The sequence below is a fragment of the Staurois parvus genome, unplaced genomic scaffold, assembly GCF_062004578.1.
Source record: "Staurois parvus isolate SC_StPar_1 unplaced genomic scaffold, SC_StPar_1.0 ptg000154l, whole genome shotgun sequence".
NCBI lineage: Eukaryota > Metazoa > Chordata > Amphibia > Anura > Ranidae > Staurois > Staurois parvus.
Genome location: NW_028317950.1, coordinates 25176654 through 25196042, shown reverse-complemented (window position 1 = coordinate 25196042; position 19389 = coordinate 25176654). Strand labels below are relative to the sequence as shown.

The following is a 19389-nucleotide window of genomic DNA, read 5'->3' as shown; positions in this document are numbered from 1 at the left end:
TGTTAAAAGCAGCTACTGTGTTGAAAGCAGCAGTATTGGAGGTAAAACGACACTCATGAATTATAATTACTGGGTAAATAATTTTATGGTTGGGGGTCACCACAACATGAGGAACTGTATTAAAGGGTCACGGCATTAGGAAGGTTGAGAGCCACTGGTCTAGAGAATTGTATGCTTGCTTTAATATTCCCCTCCCCAACAGCATACTGTATACTCACCTTTTCTTAACTATCCCCTTCGCTCCGTTCAATCACTGGTACACTTCTAAATATGGATTCTAGATACAAGAAGCATGATGAATACTGGTGCCCTTTGCGTACTTTGCTTCTGTGCATGACCGGTCACTGCTACTCTCTCCCTGTGCAGGATGGCTGTTCTTGTATCTGCTCCCTGCAGTTTCTTTGCAGGTAGCCTGTAGTGGGTGGACCAGATTAAATAAAATAAAGGATTTTATATGTATGTTAACTTATGTTTTACTGATTATTAACCCTTTTCATCCCTTAGTTCCCCACTGCTCTTCCTCTAGACAGATAATCTCCCATTGGAAGAACTGCACAAGGCATGACTGTGCTGTGTGCCAACCTTTAAAGACCTGCAGTAGCAACAGGTCCCGGCTGTGTAAGTGTATTTTCTGTCCTTAGACTCTTTGGTGACCTAGAACAATGTTACTAAAAAGGTTTGTCATTGTGAGCCATGTCTGCCCTTACTGATGATAGAATATATTGTGTATAATTTATTGTGGAGCAAATGCAATTCTAAGCTTTAACGTGACTCCATTGCTATAATAACCCAAAGCACACTGTAAAAGAAGATGCTGATTACTTGCCTGTTGAGGAGGCAATGAGTCCGGGTGGTTTTATTCCAGAGCTATTAGTGATTCTATTATCTGACACTTCCATGTGTGTCACATATACATTGCATTCTGTGGTTCCATCTGCTGGACACTATGGCCCTGATTTTATATTGGGCTTGGGCGCATATTCGTGGGCGAACGTCTAATTTTTATGAGCAACCGTCTACTTTTACCCCGCAACGAGATTTACTATTGAGCAGCGTCCATAAGCAGATTCCCAATCGAATTTACAAAAAGACACACGCCCGGAATCAGACTCACAAAGCAGACTTGCTAAGAAGCACGTCTAACACCATGAAAAATCACTGCAGAGACATGTTCACTTAGAAATTTGCTTTGCCAAATATCAGGACTTCACTTTAAACAATATCTGCTATTTCCAAAAAAATTAAGAATGTGTTAAAAATCGTTTTTTTAAAGGAAATTGACACTGTGAAAATCTAGACGCCCGTGCAGTGTCTTTGGCCGATATAACTGAGCATGTGCAGAACACATGTTAGACGTCCTCTGCAGGCGCTTGCTTTTTAGCCACTGCCCAATAGTAAATCTCTGTGTGGATTCCTCTGACAGCCGACACTCGGGCGCGTCTTCCGTGTTTAATAAACAGCACTAAGCATATCTTTATGTATTCTAATTTGATTTCCATAGTTTTAGTGATTCTATTTTTGTTTCTTATCCTTTATAATTATTTCTGTAATGATTTTACTTATTTCAAAGGTCTAGATAATATTTATTTTGACAGCTGAATGTAAAAATAAAGGTCCGCAATAAACCAAAAAAAAAAAAAACAGCGTGGGTCCCCCCTCTCATCCATACCAAGCCCTTCAGGTCTGGTATGGATATTAAGGGGAAACTCCACGCTGAAATTTAAAAAAAAAAACAGCGTGGGTCCCCCTCAATATCCATACCAGACCCTTATCCGAGCATGCAGCCCGGCAGGTCAGGAAAGGGGGGGGGACGAGCGAGCGCCCCCCCTGAACCATACCAGGCCATATGCCCTCAACATGGGGGGGTGCTTTGGGGCAAGGGGGCTCCCCCCCCCAAAGCACCTTGTCCCCATGTCGATGAGGACAAGGGCCTCCTCCCCACAACCCTGGCCGGTGGTTGTGGGGGTCTGCGGGCGGGGGGCTTATTAGAATCTGGAAGCCCCCTTTAAGAAGGGGGCCCCCAGACCCCGCCCCCCCCCACGTGAATGAGTCTGCGGTACATGGTCCCGCGACTCATTCACAAAAAATCAAAGTGTGGTGTAAAAAAAACACAGTACAGGGTCTTTGACAAGTCCTTTATTAAAACAATGTCCCCCGAAGTAGATCCAACGTCAATCACAGCGGTGGCGACCCGAAAAAAGAAGAAAGGTTCCGCTCTCGTCGAAGGCTTCCAGCCTTGTGAAGAAAAGGCTAGCTGACAGTTCTTAAATAGGCTAGGGGCGGGGCCAGCCAGAGACATCATCCCCGCCCCTTACCTATTTAGGAATTGTCAGCCTGTCTCTCCACTGAGGCTATCTAGCTCAGGGGTGGGCAAACTTTTTGACTTGAGGGCCGCAATGGGTTCATATATTGGACCCGGGGGCCGGACCAAGAGTAGATGAATGATGTGTATGTGTCATCCATAGTAAGTATAGTAATATTCCCCCATAGTAAGCATAGTAATTCATCCCCCATAGTAATTCATCCCCCATATAGTAATTCATCCCCCATATAGTAATTCATCCCCCATATAGTAATTCATCCCCCATATAGTAATTCATCCCCCATAGTAATTCATCCCCCATAGTAATTCATCCCCCATAGTAATTCATCCCCCATAGTAATTCATCCCCCCTATAGTAATTCATCCCCCATAGTAATTCATACCCCATATAGTAATTCATACCCCATATAGTAATTCATACCCCATATAGTAATTCATCCCCCCTATAGTAATTCATCCCCCCTATAGTAATTCATCCCCCCTATAGTAATTCATTCCCCATATTAATTCATCCCCCATATTAAGTCCCCAAGTCCCCCCTGTGTCAATTCACTTACCTTTGCACCGCGCGTTCCTCTCGCCGTGTTCCGGTGTAGCATGAAAATCTGTCTCCTATGAGGATCTGTCCCCCTCGACGTATCTGCGCATGTGCCAGTTTCAGGCATTAGCAGCCGATCGGCGATCTCCAGCACATGCGCAGATACGTCGAGGGGGACAGATCCTCATAGGAGACAGATTTTCATGGTACACTGGTCTTCAGGGTGGACTGTGAGAGCCTAGCGGGAGCCTAGCTCCGCGGGCCGGATTAAAAGGTCCACCAGGCCGTATACGGCCCGCGGGCCGTAGTTTGCCCATTGCTGATCTAGCTGAATGCAGGAGACAGTCTGACAGTTCTTATATAGCTATGGGGCGGGGCCAGCCGGGAACAGCAAGCATGTGACATGGGGCGGGGTCACTCGGATGATGTCACCAGCTAGCCCCGCCCCATAGCTATATAAGAACTGTCAGACTGTCTCCTGCATTCAGCTAGATAGCCTCAGTGGAGAGACAGGCTGACAATTCCTAAATAGGTAAGGGGTGGGGATGATGTCCCCGGCTGGCCCCGCCCCCTACCTATTTAAGAACTGTCAGCTAGCCTTTTCTTCACAAGGCTGGAAGCCTCCGACGGGAGCGGAACCTTTTTTTTTTTTTCTTTTTTCGGGTCGCCGCCGCCACCGCCGTGATTGACGTTGGATCTACTTCGGGGGACATTGTTTTAATAAAGGACTTGTCAAAGACCCTGTACTGTGTTTTTTTTACACCACACTTTGTTTTTTTGTGAATGAGTCGCGGTACCATGTACCGCAGACTCATTCACGTAGGGGGGGGGCCGGGATCTGGGGGCCCCCTTGTTAAAGGGGGCTTCCAGATTCTGATAAGCCCCCCACCCGCAGACCCCCACAACCACCGGCCAGGGTTGTGGGGAAGAGGCCCTTGTCCTTGTCGACATGGGGACAAGGTGCTTTGGGGGGGAGCCCCCCCTGCCCCAAAGCACCCCCCCATGTTGACGGCATGTGGCCTGGTATGGTTCAGGAGGGGGGGGCGCTCGGTCCCCCCCCCCCTTTCCTGACCTGCCGGCCTGCATGCTCGGATAAGGGTCTGGTATGGATATTGAGGGGGACCCACGCTGTTTTTTTTTTTAAATTTCAGCGTGGAGTTCCCCCTTAATATCCATACCAGACCTGAAGGGCTTGGTATGGATGAGAGGGGGGACCCACGCTGTTTTTTTTTTTTTTGGTTTATTGCGGACCTTTATTTTTACATTCAGCTGTCAAAATAAATATTATCTAGACCTTTGAAATAAGTAAAATCATTACAGAAATAATTATAAAGGATAAGAAACAAAAATAGAATCACTAAAACTACGGAAATCAAATTAGAATACATAAAGATATGCCTAGTGCTGTTTATTAAACACGGAAGACGCGCCCGAGTGTCGGCTGTCAGAGGAATCCACACTGAGATTTACTATTGGGCAGTGGCTAAAAAGCAAGCGCCTGCAGAGGACGTCTAACATGTGTTCTGCACATGCGCATTTATATCGGCCAAAGACACTGCACGGACGTCTAGATTTTCACTGTGTCGATTTCCTTTAAAAAAACGATTTTTAACACATTCTTAATTTTTTTGGAAATAGCAGATATTGTTTAAAGTGAAGTCCTGATATTTGGCAAAGCAAATTTCTAAGTGAACATGTCTCTGCAGTGATTTTTCATGATGTTAGACGTGCTTCTTAGCAAGTCTGCTTTGTGAGTCTGATTCCGGGCGTGTGTCTCGTTAGTAAATTCGATTGGGCGTCTATTTATGGACGCTGCTCAATAGTAAATCTCTTTGCAGGGTAAAAGTAGACAGTCGCTCATAAAAAGTAGACGTTCGCCCACGAATATGCGCCCAAGCCCAATAGTAAATCAGGGCCTATGCTACTACAGGACCCTATAGTAATCTAAGATCTGATGGGTGAAATGGCAGAGGGAGGAAAGCAAGGGAAACAGTAACCTGCTGTAGCATTACCCCCCCTAGGAGTCGCAGAGTTATTTTCAGGTTCCCTGTCGCTTTTGATCCCACTCTGATAGCCCAACCCCTGCTGACACCACCATACACTTCTGGCCACAGTATTACCATAAAATAGACTCACACACAGATATTTTTTTATGTTAGAACTGAATGTGGCCACAGTAATGCAGCACACAGAAACAGGCTTGGATATTATGACAGTTTATTTATTTATTTCAGGTACTTATATAGAGCTGTCAATTTACTTATGTTGTGGACTTTTGAATCATGTCTCAAAAATATGACTTTTATCAAGACATAATATTATATGGCAAACAGCTCAGCATAGCCGAATGCTAAGAGTTAACTTTGTCTTGGTTGAACCATCAAGAATTCTAGTTAAAGAAATATAGAGAATGGGGGAAGTGAGTCTTTTCCAAGACAATAAGCCTGTTTGAACTGTCAACAAGGATTATTTGTATATAGAGGTTGAGAAGAATGCACATACAGAGAAGTCAAACACATAGCCAGATAGGACTTTGACTTTTAAACATTTCAACAATAATGAGACGGGAACTCAACTGGTTGAAAGCTTAACCAAAACCTGTAGAGTGTGATGAACTAACAGACCTCTGAAACTATTACCATATACTATTGTTCACCAAGGGTGAAAGCATTAACAATTGTTTACCATGAGCCCAATACAAGGGCCATGCAAATAGAGAGTTTTTTCCCTACACAGAGAAAATGTTGATTCTGAAACAAAGGGGTGAAATTCAGGACATTTAAGTTTAAAAGTTCACTGTATATCATGACAAAAATATACTACAAAAACATATCATAAATAAGATGTTATAGATTTTAAACACCACTAAATACTCAGCAATGGGAACTATATATCACTAATTTGAGTATTGAGATGATGGGAAGTAAGATGTATTATAGACTAGCATTAGTTACATGTCTTATCAGGAAACAAACAGGATGGTACTTCAAGGAGGAATAACCGAATATACACCTATATTCCATGGTCCCTATTTAGAATAATATAGGTATCACTGCTATATCTGGATAGAGCCGTATATTTTATTCCTGAAATTACCTGAAGATTCCACCCAAGGTATGAGTCATCTCAAATACTCACATTGTTCTGTGATACATGACCGCCACCTGGCGGGCAGGTGAGAAATAGCTTATGTACACACATTTCTCAACTAGCCAATCAGGAAGCCTGGTGGGAAGGTATCTTAGAACAATGGACTAGTGGATATAAAAGCCCATGTGCTTTAAGAAAAAGAGATCCCTCATAAAAAAACCTCATGGAAAGACCTGACATCTGAAGAAGATCTGCTGAATAACTACTCTTCCATCTTTTTAAAACTTCCTAAAACTTTTAACCTCTAATCTTATAACTCCCTACATTCTCCCCTACTGAGAATCTTTCACTTGCCCTATATATCAGTCTAAAGGCGTTCCACTGCCAGCTAAATCCACGGGAGAGTTGCCTAGTCTGAATTCCGGGTGTGGTGAGATATTTATTTGATTTTTGTATTAATTATTTTCTCTGTTGTGTGGAATCATAAAATTACCTTAGTGTATCATTACAATATTGGGTAGTTAGATATATGTAGAAAGATACTGTGTTACTGTTAAAAATTGTTTATTGCCATATTATAAATTTTTCATATTTCATAATTTATTGAATATTAATAACCAGAGTATCATATATCAAGGGATTCCTTCTTGCGATCCTATGGCCACGGCTTGTAAGAATATAACCTTTGAGATATTCGAAATTATTAATTATTAATAAATTTAATAAATATCATATCATTTAAAATTTGTGATTGATGTAATTAGTTAGAGACATTATTAGTGTGTCTTACATTGGTAGGATATATTTTTGATTGTGTGTACCAATATTCATTTATCACCAATCTTTTGCGTTTCGTGTTAATATATATATAATTTTTGTACATAAATAAATTTTTATATTTATCTATTATAAGGCAAATTTTGTGTGTATGGTACGAAATCATATTGGCTAAAAGAATTCAAGGTATAATAATAAGTGGTGATCAAATTATCAAAGTGTCCAAATTATTGGTTTATTAAATATTTGCCGTATTTTAACGGCTGGAGGCACTGTAATATTTCATCTAAGGGAAAGGGACACGCCCTTTATAAATAATATATATCCTTACATAAACCACCACAACACTTAGTGCTTTACATATATATATATATATATATATATATATTGTACATTCACATCAATCCCTGGGTGTACAATCTAAGTTATCACTCTTAGTCACTTTAAAGTGTTACCAAACCCACAACAGTACAATCAGTCCGTATATGCAGTAAAGCATGCTTGGTATACTCACTGTGGAACCTAAGGGGTTAATCCTCTGCATTGTGGAAAAAGGCTGTTTGATTCTTTCTTCTCTGTTCCTCCCTGTTTTCAAGCAACCACCTCTTATCTCCAGACTGAACCGTAGCCATGCACATGCTCAGTTTAGTTTGTATTTCTAGAGAGTTTGTTTTGTTTCTTGGGAGAGTGCACGTGATCAGCACAGGGCCAATCAGCAGTGCCCAGACATTGGGTCAGGGGATTTCCATCCTCCTAGAGCAGAAAGAAAACTCCTCCTACAAGCTTTAGCTAGTGCAGAGCTGGACATTGATAGAAGCCACAAGACTGCTCTAACTGCTGATGAGAAAAGGTATTTAGCCGTTTATATTTACTAAAATAACTGTACTCCCATGTGCTGTGTACTGTGGGAGACTGGATATGATGGATGCAGGGTTCGGGGTTTAGTAACACTTTTAGCAAAAGTCAACACATTCAGCAAAAATCTCAATCAGTTCTGGATGTCCTGCAAATGAGAATTTAACCAAAGACCTCAACTCCGAGATGTTTCTGTTCCCAGTGAGCAAAGGAAAAACTACTAAAGAGTAAGGTTAGCTCACTTTTGGCCCTCAGAAGCTGATGACAAGGTTAGAATCAGAGGTAAGGAAAAAGCTCTTTAATTAGGAAGGCTAAATTCCATTTAACTACAGTGGAATATATTCTGCATGCACGCTGGGGCCCAGTTGGTGCACTACAAGAATTCAAATCTCCTTGGATACAGTAGGTGGAAATTCTTTAAAGGATTAATGCAAGAACTGGAACTACCCCTTTAGGTAACATTCAATTTAGACAGTATCCCTTTTGATATTCAAACTGAGTTGAAGATTTTAAACAAGGGGGTTTGTAGAGTTGGCACAGGCACTTGTTGGCAAAGGTTGATCCCTATATAGGCTACCATAGCAAATTGCAGCAATGGAACCCAATGGACAGTTTCCCTTAACCACTTCAAGTCCGGACACTTTTACCCCCTTCCTGTCCAGGCCAATTTTCAGCTTTCAGTGCTATCACCCTTTGAATGACAATTGCGCGGTCATGCAACACTGTACCCATATGAATTTTTTAGCATTTTTTGAGACAGATAAAACTTTATTTTCGTGGTATTTATTCACCACTGGGATTTTTTTTTTTTTTTTTGCTATATAAATGAAAAAGTCCAAGATTTTAGAAAAAAAGTGTTTTTCTTATAAAAGTTTGCAAATAAATAATCTTTCTTTATAAATCCTGGCAAAAATGTATTCTGTTATCTTTTTAGTAAAAAAAATAACGCAAATTAGTTTATAACCAAAAATTATAATTTTGAAAACATTTTTTTTTAACATTTTTTTTTTTTTTTATATATTATTATTTATGGGTTTTTTTTTTAACATACTATCACCCTAGCAGTACAGTGTCACCATAGTGTGGGGGGTGATGAAGATTTTTTTTTTTTTTTTACACTGATTGCTTTTACACCCATAAAGGCTGCAAAAGCAATAATTTCTCCTTCTCTTTGGCTGCATTCTTGCAGCCATTGGGAAATACTGTGTGAGCTGTGATTGGTCACAGCTTGTCACATGGTACAAGGCTGTTGTGAATAGCCTTGTACCATGTGACCTCTGTGATCATTCACATATTTCACTAGTAGTAAGCAATGATGTCAGAAGTGACATCTTGCTTACACCTATTCATGTGATCACTGATTGGCCAATCAGTGATCACATGAATAGGTGTAAGCAAGATGTCACATATTTCACTAGTAGTAAGCAATGATGTCAGAAGTGACATCTTGCTTACTTCTATTCATGTGAATACAGATTTGCCAATCAGTGATCACATGATCGGGAACTAACACAGAGGTCCCGTACAGTGATCGGTGTTCCGTAGGAAACAGCAGGCACTGGATCGCGGTGCCACGCACTCCCAGGAAGCGCGCACAATCCAAAATGATGGGCGCCGTTTATGAACAGCAACCCGCCCCTGCACTGCCACCATACGGCCGTTTGTATACATTGGCTGGACAGGAAGTGGTTAATGAAATTGGACCAAATACAATAGAATCAGTGGTGTGGCTTGGCCCGCAGAGGGCAGACACTGCAATAGGCTCTGATGACTGGATTATGCTGAAAATGTGTTTGCTAATAGGCCGTGTGAACTAGGCCTCAACATGTGTAACTTGTGAACAATGTCAGTAACTAGATAGAGAATGGCTGATTGAAAAGAATGTCATGGATAACTTAATTGGCTGGAGAATGGGACTCTCTTTTGCCGGATTTGTGGCATCACTAGGTTCTCTGGTGGTCTCTCTGTAGATGGGAGCCCCCAGCAGTCCTGCGGTTCCTCCTGCAGAGTTGGTTCATGACAGCAGCACTCTGGGTCTCTGGCCAACTGGGTAGTTCTCCAGATTCTTTGGCGATGTCAGCGATCAGCTATTCCTCCTTTTCTCTCCACTTTCTATCTCTTTGTGGCCTAGTCCAGTCCTCTGGTGTTCCGCACAGCCTTCAACGCATTTTTCTTCCACCCTTCTCTCCTCTCACTTCCTACCCCCGGGCTCCCAGGCTTCTACCTTTATATCCCTCTGCCCAAACACCAGCTCCTTTGGGAAATGTAGTCTTCTAGTTCACTGCCATCCAGCAAAGTCCTTCAATTCAGCCTACAAAATCCATAAAGCTTTTCACTAGAGTGTGAGCCACTGAGATCTAGGACACTGCCACCTTGTGTCTCTTTAACATCATGCAGCCTGAATAATAGCAGGGTGTTGCACTGCAAACCCAGAAGTGTTGGATAGCATTTATGCCCATAACCCTGGAAGAGAAAGAACACTGGATTTCAGTGCCCACCAGACAGGTACGTATTTAGCTTCTCATTTTACAGAATGTTTTTACCATAGCAACAGAGTTCATTTAAAGTGTTACTAATCCCAGGACCCCGTCTTCACTATATCTGGTCTCCCACAGTACACAGAACATGGAAGTGCAATTATTTTAGTAAATATAAACTGCTAAATACCTTTTCTCATGAGCAGCTGGAGCAGTCTTGTGAGTGTCCAGCTGAGCACATGTTAAAGCTTGTAGGAGGAGTTTTCATTCTGCTCTGGGAGGATGCAGGACCTCTGACCTCTGTCTGGACAGCGCTGATTGGGCTGATTGGCCCTGTGCTGGTCACATGCACCCTCCCTAGAAAAATAAAACTTCTCTAGCAATACACACCAAACTGAGCATGTGGACAGGATATGCCTTATCAGGAGATAAGGAGACACTGGAAGAAGGGGAGAACATACAAATTCCAGGTAGGTGGTGCCATGGTTGGGATTCAAACCAACAACCCTAGTACAGCCAGGCGGAAGTTCTAACCATTTATCCACTATATCCGGTCTCCCACAGTACACAGAACATGGAAATGTAATTATTTTAGTAAATATAAACTGTTAAAAACCTTTTTTCATCAGCAGTTAGAGCAGTCTTGTGACTTCTATCAGTGTCCAGCTGAGCACTGGTTAAAGCTTGTAGGAGTTTTTTTTTTTTCTGACTCATGACTGTCCTATGAGGCTGCATGACCCCTGACCCTCTGTCTGATCAGTGCTGATTGGCCTGTATTGATCACATGCACCCCTCCCCCCAAAAAAATCTATCTAGCAATACACACCAAACTGAGCATGTGCAGAGTGACTCCTAGAGCTCTGTACTATCAGGAAATGGATTGAGGACAGTAGAAGAAGGGGAGGATCAGAGAAGACAGGATCAAACAGCCTTTTTACACAATGCAGATTAACCCCGTAGGTTCCACAGTGAGTATAATAAGCATGCTTTACTGCATATACAGACTGATTTTACTGCTGTGAGTTTAGTAACACTTTAAGTAGCGGATGTGTATATTATTGTTGGAGAATAAGGATATGGTTTAGTGTCACTTTATGGATAGTTGTGGGGGTTATAGTGATCCTGTTAATTGTTCATGCTTGTCAAGGTCCTACCTTTTCCCTGAGGTTATGTTACTCCATGTGCTGGCGTCCATCTTGGATTCTGCTGTGCATGATGGGAGTCCTTTTTATGCCTTCAGGTCTCTGAGGTCCACCCCCCAGAGGGGCGTGGCTGATGACATATAAGCCTGTGGTCCGCACATGCTCTTTGCACTTGTGTCTTGGTGTTACTATTACTCTGTTCTGACTCTCGTGACTCTCCTGGTATTCTGATTCGGCTTGTGACTTGACTATTCTTTGTATTCTCCTTTGATCTGACCCTCTGTTGCTGAACCCGGCTTGTGATCTGTGATTCTCGTCTGCTGTCCTGTACTGTTTTGTCCTGTTGTTGTTGACCCCGGCTTGTCTGACTACTCTTTTGTTTCTTCCACCAGCTACACGCCATTGGTGGTGGCCATTACCGCAGCTGAGGTGTCTCGGGGGCCGCGACCTGGTTCCTGGCTGTGTCAAGTCCATCCCCACCATCAGGGGCCTTGGTGAAGGGCAGCCTGGGACTTAGACTCCGCGCCCTGAGGGACTTCGGTCTGTGGGTGGTGGTTGTCGTCAGCCAGTGCGTTACATTGTTAGGCCTGCCTGTCCGTTCCTCGGCTCCTGCCCTGACATTACACAAGTGCCATGAACCCTGACGGTGCAGGCACGCCTTCGCTCCCAACGCTAGTCGCCAGACTCGATCAACAGGATCACCTGTTGGATCAGTTCGCTCAGGCGTTGCAAACTCTGCTTGCACGCACTGCACACCTTGCTCCTGGCGCTATTAGGCCGGTAGTCACTCCGGTGGTCTCCCCCGCTGCTTCTCCGCCTATTGCGTCCACCACCTCGTTGGCTGCATCAGCGGCACCCAGAGGTATGACTGGCTCTGCCCCTCTTCCACAGCGCTTTGGGGGTGAGCCGAGTCAGTGTCGTGGGTTCCTCAACCAGGTGGGTATTTATTTTGAATTAATACCCCATGCCTTCCTGTCTGAGAGGTCAAAGGTTGGGTTCCTAATTTCACTACTCTCAGACAAGGCCTTGGCCTGGGCAAATCCCTTATGGGAGAGGAACGACCCGGTGATTCAAGGTTTTTCCGGTTTTGTCGATGCCTTCCGTAGGGTATTCGACGTACCGGCTCGTTCCGCCTCGGCGGCCAAGCTGCTCATGACCATGCATCAGGGTCCACGGACCGTGGCCGAGTACGCCATAGAGTTTCGTACCCTGGCGGCAGAGGTCGGTTGGAACAATGAGGCTCTGGTGGCTGCGTTTTCCCATGGTCTTTCTGACATACTGAAGGACGAGATTGCAGCTAAGGAACTGCCTGTGGTGTTGGAGGAGATCATCTCTTTCCTGATCCTGATTGACACCAGGCTCAGGGAGAGGCCTTCACTCAAGGAACGCCTGCGGAGGCCTTCCAATCGACTGGCACCTGCGTTTTCTGTCCCACACGTTCTTCCCTCTCCTCCCACGCCTCCTGGGGATGGATTGTCTGGTGGTGAGCCCATGCAGCTGGAGTTTGCTCGCCTTTCCGAGGGGGAGCGGGCCGCTCGGCGTCGGGAGGGTCGCTGCTTGTACTGTGGTCTTGGTGGGCACTTTCGGCGGTCCTGTCCTGTCCGTCCGGGAAACGCTCGCACCTGAGATCCTGTCGGGGACAGATCTTGGGTGGAGTCTCCTCGTCCCCGGCGCTCCACAGAGATAAGCCACTGATCACTGTTGTCCTCTCTTGGGCGGAGGGCTCGGTGACGGCCCAGGCGTTGGTAGATTTTGGGGCCAGCGGGTTGTTTATGGACAGCTCGTTTGCTGCCCAGCACTCCATTCCCCTGCAGGCTCGAGTTACCCCATTGGTTCTCGAGGCGATAGATGGCAGGCCCCTGCAACCACCGCAGGTTACCCACGAGACTGTGCCAGTGGAAGTAGCTATTGGGGCTGTTCACAGGGAGTTGGCCTGTTTCCATGTGATTTCTTCTCCGCACTATTCGGTGGTTTTGGGGTATCCCTGGCTCCAGATGCACAATCCAACCTTCAATTGGCAAACAGCCGAGATTCTCTCGTGGTCTCCACAGTGTGGGGCCGGGTGCATCCGTGGGCCGGTTAAGGTGTTGTGTGCCTCCTCGGACTCTGCGTTGCCCTCTGATTATGGGGAGTACCAGGACATGTTTGATAAGGTACGCGCTGGTGCCTTACCTGCTCATCGTCCTTATGACTGCGCCATATCCTTGCAACCCGGTGCCACTCCTCCGCGTGGCAGGGTGTATCCTCTCTCGGTTGCGGAGAATAAGGCCATGGAGGAATACGTTGCGGATGCGCTTTCCCGGGGGCACATTCGTAAGTCTACTTCCCCAGCAGGAGCGGGCTTTTTCTTTGTAAAGAAGAAGGGTGGTGAATTGAGGCCTTGCATTGATTATAGGGGTCTTAATCGAATCACCACTAAGAATGCCTACCCGATCCCCTTGATTACTGAGTTATTCGACCGCCTTAAGGGGGCAACAGTCTTTACCAAACTTGACCTTAGGGCGGCGTACAACCTCGTACGGATCAAACAGGGGGATGAGTGGAAGACCGCGTTTAACACCAGAACCGGTCACTACGAATACCTGGTGATGCCCTTCGGGTTGTGTAACGCGCCCGCAGTTTTTCAGGAATTCATAAATGATGTCCTTCGTGACTTGTTGCAGCAGTGCGTGGTAGTTTACTTGGATGACATCCTGGTTTACTCTGCCTCCATGGAGTCCCATATCCAGGATGTTAAGCAGGTGCTGCAACGATTACGTGAGAACGAACTTTTTTGTAAACTTGAGAAGTGCGAATTCCATCGATCCCAAGTTGCCTTTTTAGGCTACATCATTTCTGCGGAGGGATTCTCCATGGACCCTCAGAAGGTTTCGGCGGTTCTGCAGTGGCCTCGTCCCAATGGTCTTCGGCCCATTCAGCGCTTTTTGGGTTTTGCCAACTACTATCGGAAGTTCATCCGGAACTTCTCCACGCTGGCAAAGCCTCTCTCAGACCTAACCAAGAAGGGCAGTAATCCTCACGAGTGGCCACCCGAGGCCATCGTAGCGTTCGAGGCTCTTAAATCCGCCTTCGCGTTGGCTCCGATACTGTCTCATCCCAATCCTGGATTGCCCTTCGTCCTTGAGGTTGATGCATCCGAGACGGGAGTAGGCGCTCTCCTGTCTCAACGTCGGTCGCCCGATGGACCCCTACTTCCCTGTGGGTTCTACTCCAGGAAGCTTTCCTCTGCAGAGTGCAACTACCAGATTGGAGATAGGGAGTTGTTGGCAATCATTCTGGCTCTCAAGGAATGGAGGCACCTGCTCGAGGGCTCCGCGGTTCCGGTCCTCATTCTTACCGATCATAAGAACCTGACTTATCTTTCGGAGGCCAAAAGATTGACACCCCGTCAGGCCAGATGGGCTCTGTTCTTGTCACGCTTCAACTATGTGGTTTCATATTTGCCTGGTTCCAAGAATGTCAGGGCTGATGCGTTATCACGGCAATACTCTGAGTTGTCCAGGGAAGACTCTGAGCCAATCTCGGTTATTCCTCCAGATCAGATCCTGGCTGCCATTCGCACCAGTCTGACCTCTCCTCTTGGGGAGCAGATTTTGGCGGCCCAATCTGATGCTCCCCCCGGGAAGCCGGAGGGTAGATGTTTTATACCCGAGGGATTGCGCACCCGCCTGCTGCGTACCTACCATAACGCCAAAACTGCCGGGCATCCGGGGAAGAACCAGCTGTGTTGGGTCGTCTCTCGCTTATTCTGGTGGCCAACCCTCCGTGCCGACATTGCCTCTTATGTAGCGGCATGTTCGATCTGTGCCCAGAATAAGTCTCCACGACATCTCCCTTTGGGTCTTCTGCAACCCATTCCCAATGGGGAGCGTCCTTGGTCACATCTAGGGATGGACTTTATTGTAGACCTCCCGGTGTCTCGGAGTCATACGGTCATCCTCATGATCGTCGATCGGTTTTCCAAGATGTGCCATTGCATTCCACTCAGGAAATTACCAACAGCGCAAGAACTGGCCATGGTCTTTTCCAGGGAGATTTTTCGCCTGCATGGGTTGCCTAAGGTGATTGTCTCGGACCGTGGGAGTCAGTTCGTGTCCAGATTCTGGCGCGCCTTCTGCTCCCAGTTGGGTATTAGTCTCTCCTTTTCCTCAGCCTACCACCCGCAGTCCAATGGGGCTGCGGAGCGTTCCAATCAGGCCTTAGAACAATTCCTTCGATGTTATATTTCAGACCATCAGGACGATTGGGCCGATCTCCTGCCTTGGGCAGAGTTTGCCAGGAACTCGGCGGTCAACTCCTCCTCCGGGATGTCGCCCTTCATGGCCAACTATGGGTTCCAACCCGCAGTATTACCTGAGAGGTTCTCACCACAGGACATTCCGGCTGTGGAGAACCATCTTGCTGCCCTGCGTTCTTCATGGGGGCAGATCCAGAGGGCCTTGAGGGACTCAGCTCTGCGCCAAAAGTTCCAGGCTGATTGCAGACGGTTGCCCGCTCCTTCATACCAGGTCGGCGATTGGGTGTGGTTGTCTACTCGCAACCTCAATCTTCGGGTGCCCACACCCAAACTAGCTCCCCGTTTTGTCAGTCCTTTCCGCATTCTCCGCAAAGTGAATCCGGTGGCCTATGCCCTTGCCCTTCTGTCTGGGATGCGGATCTCCAATATCTTTCATGTTTCCCTGTTGAAACCTCTGATCTGCAATCGCTTCACTACCTCTCTGCCTCGGCCCCGTCCTGTCCGGGTTGACGGTCATGAGGAGTATGAGGTGAGCCGGATCCTGGACTCTCGATTGGTGCACGGTCGATTACAGTTCCTGGTTCATTGGCGCGGTTATGGTCCTGAGGAGTGTTCCTGGGTTCCTTCCGCGGATGTCCATGCTCCTGCCCTCCTCCGCGCTTTTCATACCCGCTTTCCTCAGAAACCTTTTGTTGAGCCGCGGAGGGGGAGGGGCCCTTGAGGAGGAGGTACTGTCAAGGTCCTACCTTTTCCCTGAGGTTATGTTACTCCATGTGCTGGCGTCCATCTTGGATTCTGCTGTGCATGATGGGAGTCCTTTTTATGCCTTCAGGTCTCTGAGGTCCACCCCCCAGAGGGGCGTGGCTGATGACATATAAGCCTGTGGCCCGCACATGCTCTTTGCACTTGTGTCTTGTGTCTTTGTGTTACTATTACTCTGTTCTGACTCTCGTGACTCTCCTGGTATTCTGATTCGGCTTGTGACTTGACTATTCTTTGTATTCTCCTTTGATCTGACCCTCTGTTGCTGAACCCGGCTTGTGATCTGTGATTCTCGTCTGCTGTCCTGTACTGTTTTGTCCTGTTGTTGTTGACCCCGGCTTGTCTGACTACTCTTTTGTTTCTTCCACCAGCTACACGCCATTGGCGGCGGCCATTACCGCAGCTGAGGTGTCTCGGGGGCCGCGACCTGGTTCCTGGCTGTGTCAAGTCCATCCCCACCATCAGGGGCCCTGGTGAAGGGCAGCCTGGGACTTAGACTCCGCGCCCTGAGGGACTTCGGTCTGTGGGTGGTGGTTGTCGTCAGCCAGTGCGTTACATTGTTAGGCCTGCCTGTCCGTTCCTCGGCTCCTGCCCTGACAATGCTGCTCGGCAGCAGCCCTACTTGCTTTATTTCATTCTCTTTGTTCAGTTGCTGGGTGTGAATATAGAAAGTCCCTTGTAGCTTACACAAGGCCAAGGCATTTCTCCAGCCTCAAATGACAGAGCTGGGCCAATTACCAAGCATCAGAGTGTGAACAAAAAAGCCTATGTGCTGTTTCTGGTATCATGTACTATACTCATATCCTGATCCTGTCCCAACTAGATGGAGTGTCCCACTTTCAGGATTGTCTGGAAGGACCCCCAGCAAACACATCATCTGTAAGTACACTGGTCTTCCTTACCCTCATAACTCCCCAGCATTCTTACTTTATTTTTCTTTGTCAATTGTGCTTAACCACTGCAACGCCGGACACTTTTATCCCCTTCCTGTCCAGGCAAATTTTCATCTTTCAGCACTGTCACACTTGCAGTTGCGCAGTCATGCAACACTGTACCCGTATGAATTTTTTAGCATTTTTTGAGACAGATAAAACTTTATTTTGGTGGTATTAATTCAGAGCTGAGATTTTTTTTTTTTGCTATATAAATTAAAAAGTACAAACATTTTGTTAAAAAGTTTTACTTATGAAAGTTTGCCAATACATAATCTTTCTTCATAAAATCTTGTCCAAAATGTATTCAGCTATCTTTTTAGTAAAAAAAAAAAAAAAATAACCCAGATTAGTTTATAACCAAAAATTATAATTTTTCAACATTTTTTTTATATTACCGTATATACTCGAGTATAAGCCGACCCGAATATAAGCCGAGGTACCTAATTTTACCACAAAAAAACTGGGAAAAACTATTGACTCGAGTATAAGCCGAGGGTGGGAAATGAGGCACCTACTAGTCAATGTAAAAAATAAAGTGGGAGGAATAGTGCCCCATCATTAGTATCAGTGGGAGGAATAGTGCCCCATCATTGGTGTCAGTGGGAGGAATAGTGCCCCATCATTGGTGTCAGTGGGAGGAATAGTGCCCCATCATTGGTGTCAGTGGGAGGAATAGTGCCCCATCATTGGTGTCAGTGGGAGGAATAGTGCCCCATCATTGGTGTCAGTGGGAGGAATAGTGCCCCATCATTGGTGTCAGTGGGAGGAATAGTGCCCCATCATTGGTATCACTGGGAGGAATAGTGCCCCATCGTTGGTGCCAGTGGGAGGAATAATGCCCCATCATTAGTATCAGTGGGAGGAATAGTGCCCCATCATTGGTGTCAGTGGAAGGAATAGTGCCCCATCGTTGGTGTCAGTGGGAGGAATAATGCCCCATCATTAGTATCAGTGACACCAATGATGCGGCACTATTCCTCCCACTGACAACAATGACACTTGCTGACCCCTGTTGCAGTATGGTGATGCTGCAGCCAGCATATGTGGTTGCAGCAGCACCTCTGCACTGCACACTTACCGGCTTTTCCCTCACTCGATTTTCGCGGGTCCGCTCGGCTCCGCCTCCTCGCCCGTGATTGGCCGCCTGTGTACCTTTCCTGAGCTACAGTTCTGGCAGCCAATCACCGGTGAGGAGGCGGAGCCGAGCGGCAGGAGTGAGGGAGTGGCCGGAGTGATGGAAGGAGCAGCGCTTCCTAGATGGATCATCGTGGGAGCCAGGTAAGAGACAGCAGCCCTCTGCCCACCCCTGTACGCGCCCCCCTTGACGGAGCCTCGCGCCCCTCCTGGGCAGACGTTGATTCGAGTATAAGCCGAGGGGGCCGTTTTTCAGCACAAAAAATTATACTCGAGTATATACGGTATTATTTTTTTTGTTTTTTTTTGTAACATACTGTCACCCTAGCAGTACAGTGTCACCATGGTGGGTGATGAAGATTTTTTTTTTTTTTTTTTTTTTTTACACCGATTGCTTTTACACCCATAAAGGATGTAAAAGCAATCATTTCTTCTTCTCTCTGGCTGCATTCTTGCAGCCATTGAGAAATACTGTAATAGCTGTGATTGGTCACAGCTTGTCACATGGTACAAGGCTGTTGTGAATAGCCTTGTACCATGTGACCTCTGTGATCATTCACAGATTTCACACGTAGTAAGCAATGATGTCAGAAGTGACATCTTGCTTACTATTATTCATGTGATCACTGATTGGCCAATCAGTGATCACATGATTGGGACCTCACACAGAGGTCCTGTACAGCGATCGGAGTTCGCACCGGATCGCAGTGCTGCGCGCTCCCAGGGTGTGCGCACAGGCTGAAAATGTGGGTGCCGTTTATGAACAGCAACCTGCTCCTGCGCTGTTCCCGTCTAGCCGTTTATATACATGGGCCAGACTGGAAGTGGTTAAAGGATAAGTTCACCTTTGATAACATGTTACATGTTACATCCATATTCAGGGTGTAACATGTTACGAATGGACCGGCCCCTGCTCCTCCCTCCTTCCCACTGTGACAGCTAGTGGGGGATCTTCTCCTCCCCACTAGCTGTCATAATTAAAAAAAAAAAAAAACACGGCCCACCCGGCCGCAGCATTCATTCATAGTGTTCTGCCACTTGACTTTCAGAGGATTTACCCCCCTTCCTAACCAGGCTATTTTTTGCGTTACGGCACTGCATTACTTTAACTGACAATTG

General features: G+C 46.2%; 1 protein-coding gene across 1 annotated transcript in view; it reads left to right on the top strand.

Moving 5' to 3' along the window:
• Positions 1–470: 470 nt before the first annotated feature.
• LOC149463684 (histone lysine acetyltransferase CREBBP-like) overlaps positions 471–19389 on the top strand; it is a 31859-nt gene continuing 12940 nt past the window's right edge. Inside the window, exons 1-2 of the mRNA XM_089675383.1 lie at positions 471–618; positions 17025–17080. The gene's annotated coding sequence lies outside the window, so the exon portion shown is untranslated. The remainder of the gene's footprint in view (positions 619–17024; positions 17081–19389) is intronic.